Source organism: Vulpes vulpes, chromosome 1, assembly GCF_048418805.1.
Source record: "Vulpes vulpes isolate BD-2025 chromosome 1, VulVul3, whole genome shotgun sequence".
Lineage (NCBI taxonomy): Eukaryota > Metazoa > Chordata > Mammalia > Carnivora > Canidae > Vulpes > Vulpes vulpes.
The window spans coordinates 80,496,858-80,509,061 of record NC_132780.1 but is presented as its reverse complement, the minus strand read 5'-3'; the positions used below and the strand labels follow the sequence as shown (position 1 = coordinate 80,509,061).

Genomic DNA, 12,204 nt, shown 5'->3' with positions numbered 1-12,204 from the left:
GGAAGGAAACTAATATGACTGGATGCCTGTTGGTGCCACGCACTATGGTGGGTGTAAGTGTCCTATCACTGAAATTAAAAGGTAACCCGGTGAAATAAGATGGTTCCTGATTATTTTTTTTAAGATTTATTTATGTATGTATGTATGTATGTATGTATGTATGTATTTATTTATTTATTTATTTATTTATTTATTTATTTATTTATTTGAAAGAGAGAGAGAGCTAATAAGCAGGTGGGAGGGGCAGAAGGGAGGCTGAAGCAGGCTTCCTGCTGACCAGGGAGCCTGATGTGGGGCTTGATCCCAGGACTCTGAGATCATGACCTGAGCCAATGGCAGATGTTTAACTGTGCCACCCAGTGCCCCCAGATGGTCCCTGATTTTAAAGAGACCAAGCTTGATTGAAATTCAGGTTCATGATAATACGGTAAGTTAGTTGTAGGTCCAGATTTGAAGCTTAGTTGTGTTTCTCTCCGCAATTCACTCTTCAGCATCCCTAGTGTAGCCATTATACTTTTAAAATATAAACTAAACTTTCCACAGATGAGACACAGACATCTTCTACTAATTCACAAGCAAAATGGGACAACACAGTGTTTCTCAAAAGTTCCAGAGTAGGGAGCACTTTCTGAAGGGCACTGGCAGCTTCTGAGCATCAACAGCGCTTCTCTCATTTGTGCCCACACAAATCAAAGGACCTCACCTAGACCTACGTTTTGATCTTCATCATTCTCCCTCTGTCTGTGTGGCCTTCAGATGAGAAAATGACTGGTGTTCTTGGAGAGCTACCAAGCTGCCGGCGAGGGAAAGCCACACCCAATTTTCAGACTTACAGTGGAGAAAATCATCCTCCCTCTCTCTTTACAGACCTCATTCCCATGATTTTAAGATCAAAGCAAATTAGAATACACAGATTATCTAGTATATTATCTACTGTATTATCTACTGGCTATTATATTTTCTTTTTTTCTTCTTTTTTGCTTTCTTCTTTTCTTTTGAGAGAGAGAGAGAAAGTGTGCACACATGGGGGTGACAGGGGCAGAGAAAGAGGTTCCTAAGCAAGCTCCACATTCACCATGGAGCCCAACTCGGGGCTCAGTCTCAACCCTGAGATCATGACCTGAACTGAAATTAAGAGCTGGATGTTCAACTGACTGAGCCAACCAGTCACCCCAAAGGGGCTTTTAGATTTTGGGGGGTTTTTTGTTTTTTTTAAATTTTTTAAAATTTATTTATGATAGTCACACACAGAGAGAGAGAGGGGCAGAGACATAGGCAGAGGGAGAAGCAGGCTCCATGCACCGGGAGCCCAACATGGGATTTGATCCCAGGTCTCCAGGATTGCGTCCCGGGCCAAAGGCAGGCGCTAAACTGATGCGCCACCCAGGGATCCCTAGATTTTGACTCAATACCTAAAATACAATTTTATCCTGCCCATTAGAAAAGCCCTATTCTACTTCAAGGGTAACTCTTGTAGTATTTTTTTAAAATCTAGAAAATATTCTGCTCTTTTGTTAAATTTTATCTTAATTTGGAGGTATGGTAACATTCTTGCAGTCCAGCCATGGCTGTCTATCTTGGCAATAGATAAAATTCACTTTAAGAAAAAAAATCCTCATGCCCTGGGCTCACCCTCCAGAGAATATGCCATTTTTTAAAATAGTGTTTGATTGTTGTTTAATATCATGATTTTTTAAGATTTGCAGGATTTTGTGTAGCATTTTTATATAGTTGAATGTACTTAGTGCCTTTCAATTTGTTTATATATTGTTACTGGCAGTATAAGTCAATTTCATATTTTTCAGTTTGACTGACTTAGTAGAAAATTCACTCTGATGATTTTTTATGAGTGATTTTTACAAGAGTATAACAATAAACAATATTTATTTTCCTGGATTTTCAGAGTCAAAAGTATCCTCAGTGGTTGGTGGTTCAACTCCATTTTTTACCTTTTAGGACGTCGAAACTCAATCTTAGTTGATTCTTTGAGGAAAGGGAAGAGACAGCAAGGGTCCCAAGCTTTAACCCCTAGTATCCAACCAACCACCTCCACTCTGGCCCATACAGGCAGATGTGGCCACAGCACAAAGGTACTTTAAACTTTACCTTTGCTCATACCAAATCTTTACATGATGTCCTTACAGTGGAATTGAACTGATCTCATGTGGGTCTCAACAGCTCCTCTTGTCCTTCTAGAACCAGCCTAAGTATGAAATTGATGTAGATTTTCCTATGAAGTATTTCACCTCTCGCTCCAACCTGATTTCTGACTAGTTCTACTTATAATATTCTACCCCCCTTTTGGAGAACCTAATTTTAAGTGCTTGAGAAGCCTATTTGATCATTGACCCCATAAACTTTTCCTCTTTGGGGTGGTGGAATGAATCCATCTCTGGGTGGTGGAATAGAGGAGGCTGAAGGGGGGCCTTGGGAGCTAGTGGCAGCCTTGAGCTCCTTCCTGAAATAATGATTCTCAACCTTCACCATGGGAAATACCACCCAGAAAGTTCGTGACCAATGGCCATTCCAGGATCCCATCCCTAAAGATCCCTATTTCGTGTCAGGGGCCCAACAATCTGGTGGCTTATTGAAAATACAAGCTGATGGTGATTGTATTAATCTGCCTTGACTCACATACAGGATACCCCAGCATGGGTCCCTTAGATAAGAGACATTTCTTTTCTCCCAGTTCTACTGGCTGGAAGTCCAAGATGAGGGTGTCAGCAGGGCAGTTTCTGGTGAGGCCTTTCTTCTTGGTTTGTAGATGACTGCCTTCTCTCTGTGTCCTCACATGGCTTTGCTTTGGGTGGGAGCAAAGAGAGAAAAAGATCTCTATGGTCTTTTCTCCTTCTTAAAAAGAGTCCAGTCCTATCAGATTAGTGCCCCACCTTATGACGTCATTTAACCTTAATTACCTCTTTCAAGGCCCTATCCCCAAATACAATTATGTTGGGCTTCACCATATGAATTTGGGGATAGGGAGTGCACAACTCAGTCCTTATCAGTGACTTAGGAGGTACTGCACCACTCCTGAAAAAATATTGGGTTAGAGTTTGTACTAACAGTCACCAACTTCATTTGTCAAGTATTTGGTGTACAACACCATTATGGTCACTGATGTATTAAAGTATCTAAATAGATTAAAATCTCTAAATGTCTACAAAAGAATGAAATGCAGAGTGTATCTGGAAGGTAGGGCATTAGGGCACTCATTTTCATGAATTATAAATTCATGAAATGAATATAAATTTAGCTCACCTTTGGAAGAACTTTGTTGGTTTGTTGGTTTGTTTTTTAAATAAAACCATGGAATGGTATTTATTGACACAGAAGAGAGAGAATCCCTGCTCTCTAACATTTTCTTGTCACAGGGTTCCCAGAGAAGCAGCCCAGAAAAAAGACACGAGTACCAACCCATCCTCAATTGGCCTGGATTGGGGGTTTTCAGGCCTCCCTGTGTCTGTCCTTCACCGGGGAATGTCTAGCCCCACCTGAGCCTGAACCCCAGGGAGCCAGCTAGGAGGTGTGCTGAAAACACGTGGCCTCATAAACACATTTCAAAAACCGTCAAGAGAAATGTAAGCAAGTTAAGCAGTCTGAAGTTTGTTAAACTTGCTTGATCCATCTCAGTCTGGAGTAGCTTTTTCCCTCAGGGAAGCTTTTAGCTTTCTGCTTTTCTGCCACAGTAGGATTAGGGGAAAGTAGTTGGTTTTGTTTGCCTATCCCCCCTCACCAATTCCCTCCTCCTGGTACTCCTGAGGGAAGAGATCACATATCAGAGACATTTCTTCTTCAGAAAGACTGGGGTATGCACGTAAATCCTCATTGAAGCCTCTGTGTATTAAAATTTTTATCTCCAGGGTTCAGAAAGAAATAAACACTGGTATGGGGTGCAGGATGGGGTTTTTTCCCCTTTCTAGGAAAAATGCTGATGATTAACTAATGCCTCTGGGTGTCTTCTTAAATGCTCTGTGTCAAAATGCACAAATGCTCTTCCAAGTTAGGGAGACTGTTTATTCCTTGTATTTTCTTGCCAGTAAACCCAATCTTACGGTCTTCATTTATTTTTATGGGACTAGAATCTCCACTTCTAAGTCTTAACTTCTGCCCTATTATTTTTTTTCTAAAGTTACAACAAAAGTAATGTTTTAGGAGATGAGGATCTGATATGTTAATTTTGACATTTATAGCTGATCTTGGCTTGTTCAGAAAAGTATCTACCAACAAATCCCCACTTCCATAGTTGTATAAGGGTCTGTCCATGGTAGGGACCCCCACGTGTTGCCAGATGACTCAATGTGTCATTCTTCTGGGACTGTGGTTTTTTGTCTTACTGTCCCCGGGTTTTTATGTTATTTTTTTTTTAAATATTGTACTTATTTATTCACAAGAGACACAGAGAGAGACAGAGACACAGGCAGAGAGAGGAGCAGACTCCTTGTGGGGAGCCCGATGCGGGACTCGATCCCAGGACCCTGGGATCACGACCTGAGTCAAAGGCAGACACTCAACCACTGAGCCACTCAGTCATCCCTGACCTGGGGTTTTTAAATGTCAAAACTCCAATACCAGTTATTTGGGTATTTGGTTTGGCAGATTTACCAATTAAATTGTTTCTTCTGCTATAATTCTTTCATTAAGACCCTGAACGAATTTTAAACTTTATCAATCTGTCGTAGGCTGCTCAAAGACGTGGGAAGATAGCAATTTTGATTAACAGATAGAGAGTGGAAAAACAAAAACAAAAGCTGATAAGGTTAAGTGGTAGAGACAATTCAAATTTCCTGACATGCAGTGGACATTTTGCCCACCCTCCACTGTAAACATCCCTCACTCCTTTCACTAAATTTTCCCATGGTGGTTTTTGGTCTTATAGCACTCCCCACCCCCACCCCACCCCCAGTATTTCTAGAATAACAAACAGGTGATATTTTAAATTCTTTGTTTCATTTTTATATGACTTACAAACTGCAGAGAAAGAAATTGTTCTCACCAGATTATTTCCAGTCATCTGATCATCCTAGGACTCTCACCTAGTGTACTGTGTAGTGTCAAATGTGTCCCTACATGTAACCCAGAGTCAAATGGCTCCAGGCTCCAAGGCCAGGCAGGTCATGGAAGGGAGTGAGGGGATGGGTATAATCCTGAAGAGGGTGGCAGGGATGGGAGGGACAGACAGGGAAAGTGCATGGCCAGAGTAAAGAAAGCAAGTGCGGCACCCCAACCTGCCCCCCCATCATTGCTGCTAAGCACAAATGTTTGACCAGTGGTAACTCATGTTAATTGTCCCTTCATTTGGTACTTTCCTCCCCAAACAAACAAAAAAGTCTGGATTTTTTTTTAATTTTTAAAAGATTTTATTTATTTATTCACGAGAGACAAAGAGACAGAGACCTAAGCAGAGGGGGAAGCAGGCTCCCTGTGGGGAGCCTGATGCAGGATTTGATCCCAGGACCCCAGGATCACACTCTTAGCCAAAGGCAGGTGCTCAACCACTGAGCCACCCAGGTGCCTCAAAAGTCTGGACATTAATGGGAAGTATCCTGACGTTCAAAATTTGGTTCATCAGTTCAAAGGAATTTAAAGAAAGTCTTCAGGTGACACTATTCCTGCTCAGGCTCAGATCCTAACTTCGGAGGGAGCCTTCAGCCCACCGCAGGTCTCCCAGCCCTATGGGTATGGATTCAGTCACATTAAAAGACTGAACTTTACCAGTTCTGTGTCCCTTCCCCCTGGCACCGGGACAAGACCTCACTCCCTTTCCTTCTGCTCACCTGCTTGGCCACCCATCCCCGGTCTTAAAGCTGCTGGTGCTCACCTCTCTTTATGGGGAAAAGCCTCCCTTCCTCTTACATTTTCTTCCCTTCAGCAGAAGAATCTCACAGCTAAGTTGCCTGTCCTCTCCCTTCCTCCCACTCTTTCTCTCTCCTCCTCTCTTCCCACTCTGTCCCCCTCTCTCCACCCAATTTCCATGGAGCCTCAACCAGGACACCTATTACAGTGAATTTGTTCTAATCACCATAATTACATGTATATAAAGTATATGAGCTCCTAGGATAATTTAGAACTAGCCATAACTTTTCACTATTGGTGTATTATAAGAGCATAATTTTTGCAGTAGTACAGTTATATTGACTTTTATGTTACCACTGTTCCAGGAGAATATTTGGGCTGGTACTTGGTTGGAATACAAGCCTAAATTATATACTTCTAAGGTAAATTGAGCTATTTGATAATCTCCATCCTAACCTGGTTTCCAGAATGCAATTTTGCAGAAAGTGGAGATAATGTCAGTGAATAAGTTAAAAGCATGATCGTGATGCTAGACATTGGTCTACTGTCAGATGATGATGTTAAAAATTTTTGTGGGGAATCTTTCTGTTGATAATAGTTGAGTTAAGGTAGACACCACATAAGGGATTATAGGTAAAGTAGCTTCCCTGCACAAATGCCTCATGCTCCTGGTTTTTGCATCAAGTCATAATTATCTGACTGCACTAGTCAGACCACATTTAAGATCCTCAAGTTATATAAGAGCCTCAAGAGAGGAGGTCTAAGGAGTTAAGAAGTGGGTCATCATGTCAACATATCACCACTAACTGTGGAATTTTAGGTTTATAGATTCTAAAAGCATTCTTAAATGTCCTAGACTCCTGAGTTCTCATTTTACTAGTCCAGAAGGAATTTGGAACCTAGAAAGATTAGTGACTTGCCCAAGATGACACAATTGTCAGTAGAGCTAAGATTCCACACACCTCAACTCTGTATCTTGTGTCCTTTCCACATGTCATTTCATGAGCAGTAAATGATGGTTTAGATTGAACAAAGTAACTTCTGTTTGGGGAATGGCTTTCATTATTACATCACTAGGAAGATAACTAGTGGTCATTATAAAAATCTAACTCCCCGGTACTCTAAAGCAGCTTCATTCATTGGAGTCTGCCATTGTGTTCTATCCTAATATATGTAGACTCTTAAGTAGATGTCATGCTTGGAGCCATACTAGTAGTGCGAAGTTGTCTTTGGCCTTGGATCTCCTAGGAAAGGGGACCAACAGGTCATGGGAAGTACTTAAGACTCAAATGCATATGGTCAATCCTCAAGTCCCCTGGAACTAGTAAGACAAACTTAGTGGGGTGACCCACTCCCCCAGTCTGTTATTTTGTGACCCTTCTTGTTTTAGGGCTCCTCTGATGTTCATTTGAATCTGATTATACTTTGATGAAAATGCTGGGTGAGGAAATTTACATTGTGATACATTGTAACCATACCTTATTTCCCCCTCCACCCCCGCTGTCCAAGTGATTGGGCAAGAACAGAGTCCTGGTTATTGTCTAAGCAGCTCTGCCTAGTGTCTGGAGGGGGCAGAAGAAAACCCAAGAAGAGGGTGGCTGATACATTCAGAATGGAGGAGGCATCACCCCAGAGTAGAGAAAGAAACTAGAAGATACTTTAATATGGAGTCATTGTTACGTTAAACATAGTTATTTAATGCAACAGTATATTTGCAAACAAGATTATCCAGGGAAAAAATCTAGGCTCAGTGGTCACTGCTGGTGAAATGCCAGGTATACTAGCAGTCTGCACTTAGAGGACCTAAAACCATGTGGACAGTCTCTTCTCTCTTTTGGCTTCCCCAGGTTAGCATCTTCTCAGCCTTCAGATGCCAGCCAGTTCACACATCCCTTCCACAGAAGCTTCCCTGACCACCCCAAACCAGGCCTGATGCCTCCTTTACATGTTTCCATAGCAGGCCATGCCTTCCTTGCATAGTATACATCTCACATAGAATTCATCACTTCTTTGTGTGATGGTCTAGTGTCTGTTTTCCTGACCACACTCTATGCCTTTTGGGGACAGGGTGTTGCTGCACCTAAAAGTATGACTTAAGAGGAGCAAGGAGAACATTTACTTTCCAGAGGAATGGTATCTTTACAACATTTTTAATAGTAGTAAATTGGCATAAAGATTAAAATTCTGAAAATACTTTGGTGGAAGCCATAGGAAAGCAAGATCTTGAGACACACAGAGAAGGTGGTCACAGGGGATTGCCATTTTTAAGCACACTCCCCACGGCATAAGAGGCAACTGCCCACTCCCCACCCCACTGAACCCTGCCTCCAGGAATCACTTAGGGTAGACAATAAATATTGGAATGAGGCAAATATGTATGGGAGACCTGATGGCCTCTCAAATAATTAATGAACTTAAATGGAGGTGAAGTGTGATTTGTCTTATGTTTTCCTGAAGTGGTCCTTGAAGAAATTCAGCTAAATATGGGAAAACACTCTAAAGATTAGGACTGCCCAAAGTGTGTAGGACTAATTGAGCAGGGATCAAACGGCTGGTAACTAACAGGACGCAAGCAGAGACCGGCGTATCTGGTGAACTGTTCGGTGGTAATTTGAACGTCAGATAAGGGATTAGATTAGAAAAACTCAAAGTATCTTTCCAATACTGATACACTGTTGTCCTAGGATTAAAATCCATATATCTCCCACTCAAAAATAAACTCCATAATGGCAGGAATTTTTGTAAAATATTTTATTTATTTATTCATGAGAGACACAGAGAGAGAGTTAGAGACATAGGCAGAGGGAGAAGCAGACTCCCTGTTGGAAGACCCATGTGGGACACTATCCCAGGACCCTAGGATCATGCCCTGAGTCAAAGGCAGATGCTCAACCACTGAGCCACCCAGGTGCCTCAAAGGTAGGATTTATTAATTGTTCATTGGTATATCTTTTGTGCTTAAGAGTGCCTCGCACATAATAGCTACTCAATAAATATTGTTGAGGAAATGAATTATATCAATAGATACCAAATTCAAAAACATTTTTCTGGCCTAGAATATGTTCTAATTAAGTATCTCTTTCATTGACATGAATCAAGCAGGCCATAAACTAAAAAAGGGCTAAAATTTGGCAGTATGCCCCCAGGAAAAAGCTCTGGTCAGCATTCTGACTAAGCTTGTGAAGTGAAACTGCTATCAGCTTTTCCGACCAGAGACTCTGAAGTTTGTATATCAGCCAGGTACCTAAAAACGAAACTGAATTAGCTCAGCTGGCTCAAATGGAGAATTTAATGAAGGGGTTACTTCATTAGAGGTGGTGTGGCTAAGGGAGCCAGCAAGGAGTGTGACCCACCCAAAGACTGCAGCAACAGCAGGCAGCCCTAACCACTGTTCTTGGGGATGACCCACAGGGACCCCCAACGGACAAGGAGACCCAATGAGAACTGGAACCATGGAGGTGGGGCTGCTTCTGATGCAGCCACTGATAAACACCAGGCCCCTAATCAACCAGGGAGTAGGAAGAAGTGTCCCCTTTCCCTCTCCTACCTCATAATATTGGGGCTTCCCAATAGCCAAACCCAGTAGAAAGCCCACCAGCAGGCGTGGGCAGAGCAAGGCAGAAAAAGATGGGGGGGGGAGGGACGGATCACCACAAGGGACGGACTATCACAGAAATTAATTTTATTCTTTTTTAAAAATTGTATTTATTTATTTGAGAGTAAGAGTGCACAAGAGAGGGGAGGGGCAGAAGGGGAGCCCAATGCAGGGCTCGATCCCAGGACCCCGGGATCACGACCTGAGCCAAAGGCAGACACTTAACCAACTGAGCCACCCAGGTGCCTCCTCTACTTTGATTACACAAATACTACATATTCATGAAAGAGATTGTAGAGACTAGATCACAGTGCAGAATGAGAGGGGGGTCTCTCCCATAATCGCACCTCTCAACTGCTGGTATATTTTGTTTTTTTCCCCTTCTTTTTCTTTCATGTACTTGTATAGTATTTGAAAATTTCTATTTGAATAAACCAAAGTAAACTGGGTTACACTTGTTTCTTGGCCTAATTAAGATTAAACCTGTAGCCTAACAGAGAGCTCTGTTTCCCTTCCTTTGTTCTCCTAACATAAACAAGTTACTTCATGTATCTCTGTGGGAACTGGGAAGTAGGCAAGTGTTTAGACTCACAAAAACTTCCAGCAAATTTGGCTCTCAGCTTGGTTACCAAGTAATTAAATATAAGATGAAAGATGAGTCTAATGGAGCTCCCTCTCTAAGACTGGAAGGGAAATTTAGAGAAGGCAGCTTGATTTCACTGTCAACATAAAGTTACTATCCACTTTTAATATGACTTGAAGGGCAGCTTGAAAATAGGAGGAAAGACAGTTTAGGAAAATAGAGCCAATCCATATGTATATGGTTCTTGTTACATCTGACTCATAACACTGGCCACACTTGTCACTAACTCTGATGTTTGTCCAGTCTCTCTAGACAGGAACGTCTAGAAGGCAGAGCCAGGGTCCATTCATTGAACCCAGCACAGAACCTGGCATTCACTGGGTCCCCAGTTAGGGGGGTGAGTGCTTTGATATGAAGGGAGAAAAAATGTAAAGGGAGAAGAAGGGTCAGTATGTGTATGTGCCAAAGCTCTAAAAAGCAAAGAACTGATAAGTGTTTGAGACCATTGTAGTCATATACATCTCGCTCGGCAGCTCTCTTTGCCTTCTTTAGTTTAAAAAGGAAAATCCCGGAAAGTAATAAATCATCTCAACTCCTTTAGAGAAAAATAAGTTCTGCTTTCCTGGAGTGGGATCTATCCTTGGCCTTCTATAAGTGTCCGCATGAATGGGATTGGCCTCGTGACTTGATGCAGGAGGCCCCGTGAATAACCCAACAGACCCCTCTTCAGTTCCAAGAATTAGGTAGCCTCCCCTGTAAAAAATGAATTTGCTTTCAGAGGTTAAGCTGTCAGCCACTACGATATTGAAGGTAGCCTTGGGATTGGGGAAGGAGATGGATGATGGTGACTCCAAAGGATGGCAGTAACCATGGGGAAGACTGAGAATCAGTTCAGAACAGATTCATTCTGCTCCATGCAGCTTGGAGCACCCCACAAGCCTAGTCCTCACCTCTGCTGCTTTTGATAATCAACTCTCTGAACCCACCTTGCATCCCCGAGTCTACAAGATAGGGGTGCAGCTGGTGATGTCGACCTGGCCACGTCCTTCCCTATCACTCTATCACCGTGGAGTTGTGGGGGAAGGCTGGCCATGAGGCTTTGTCTCTCTCCTCTGCCAGCATGGGAAATGGTTTTGCAAGCTCACATAAAGGTTATGAGCCTCCATGGTTGTTACTCTGAAACAAGAATCGATTCTTAATTTAATTATTATTTTGGAAAATTGTACTGCAGATTATCAATAAAGTATCCAAGCCCTTTCTAAAATTCAAGTCGATTTTTTTAAAGAGTGTTTTCAGAAGTATAGAGCATGTTGAATGCCTTTCGTTATGAATGGATTAGATGTGTGTTATCTCCTGGAGAAAAATGTGTCTGGAAACATACTGCATTCTTAGAGGGATAATTAGTTCATTGTGCTTAGCACAGCGAGTCCTCCCATGGTGTCCTTAAAGATGGGACTGATCTAGGATTGAAAGCAAGAGACTATTTGTAACATATTGCTTCCTCGATATCTAAAAATTGTTCAGTTCAGAAATAGCTAAGACTTGATTTCATCCTCTCTGGACAATAAAGACCAAAATATCCTGATAAAAGCACAGAGTGAAAAACAGAGCTAATGATTGTCATACAGTGAGAGGAATGAGGCCATGGAGGAACTCCTGAAACAGCAGAATTTTCAAGTCCAAGAATATTTGCCATTCGAGGGGGTCTCAGCTCGCGTTCGTGGCGAACTGACATATGATCAAGAAGTTAAAGCATGACTTGATTGTAAGGTAAGGGTTGGCTGTCAGAAAGTGTTGTGAATAATGGGCTTTGTGTGTTTGTTTTCTAAAATTCTTATGACCATGACTCTTTACTGACATTTTAGTGCAGTAGGGGGTGAGGAATTATGTTTTCAGTTGGATGATTTGAGTGCTGGAAACCATTTATTATTTATAGTTTGGTTTCTATTCTTAGATTCAATGCTTCAAGACTAACCAAAAAATACTATTTCCATTTAATTTCTCCTGTACATGAGTGCCTTCGTCTGCCTTAGATCCGTATCTTCTGTTGAGAGTAAACACTTTTTAAATTTGCAAAGACAAACTCACTTACCATTCAGATTATTTCACCTTGAGAGTCATCTTTAAAAAAAAGATTAGCTTTTTTGTTTAACAAAATATGTAGCTTGGTTTGTATGACAATAGCAAGACAGAATTTATGGTTAGGTTCATTTTCTGGGTTTAGAGTAGGCTG

The 12,204-nt window shown here is 41.8% G+C and overlaps 1 protein-coding gene across 5 annotated transcripts in view; it reads left to right on the top strand.

Moving 5' to 3' along the window:
- The window catches only part of PLEKHG1 (pleckstrin homology and RhoGEF domain containing G1), a 225,168-nt gene that overhangs the window by 106,143 nt on the left and 106,821 nt on the right, over positions 1-12,204 (top strand). The window contains exon 1 of one of the 5 annotated variants that reach the window (XM_072767946.1): positions 11,490-11,741. The exons of the other annotated variants lie outside the window; for them this stretch is intronic. The gene's annotated coding sequence lies outside the window, so the exon portion shown is untranslated. Of the gene's footprint in view, positions 1-11,489; positions 11,742-12,204 lie in introns of those variants that run through there. 5 annotated transcript variants of the gene reach the window in all.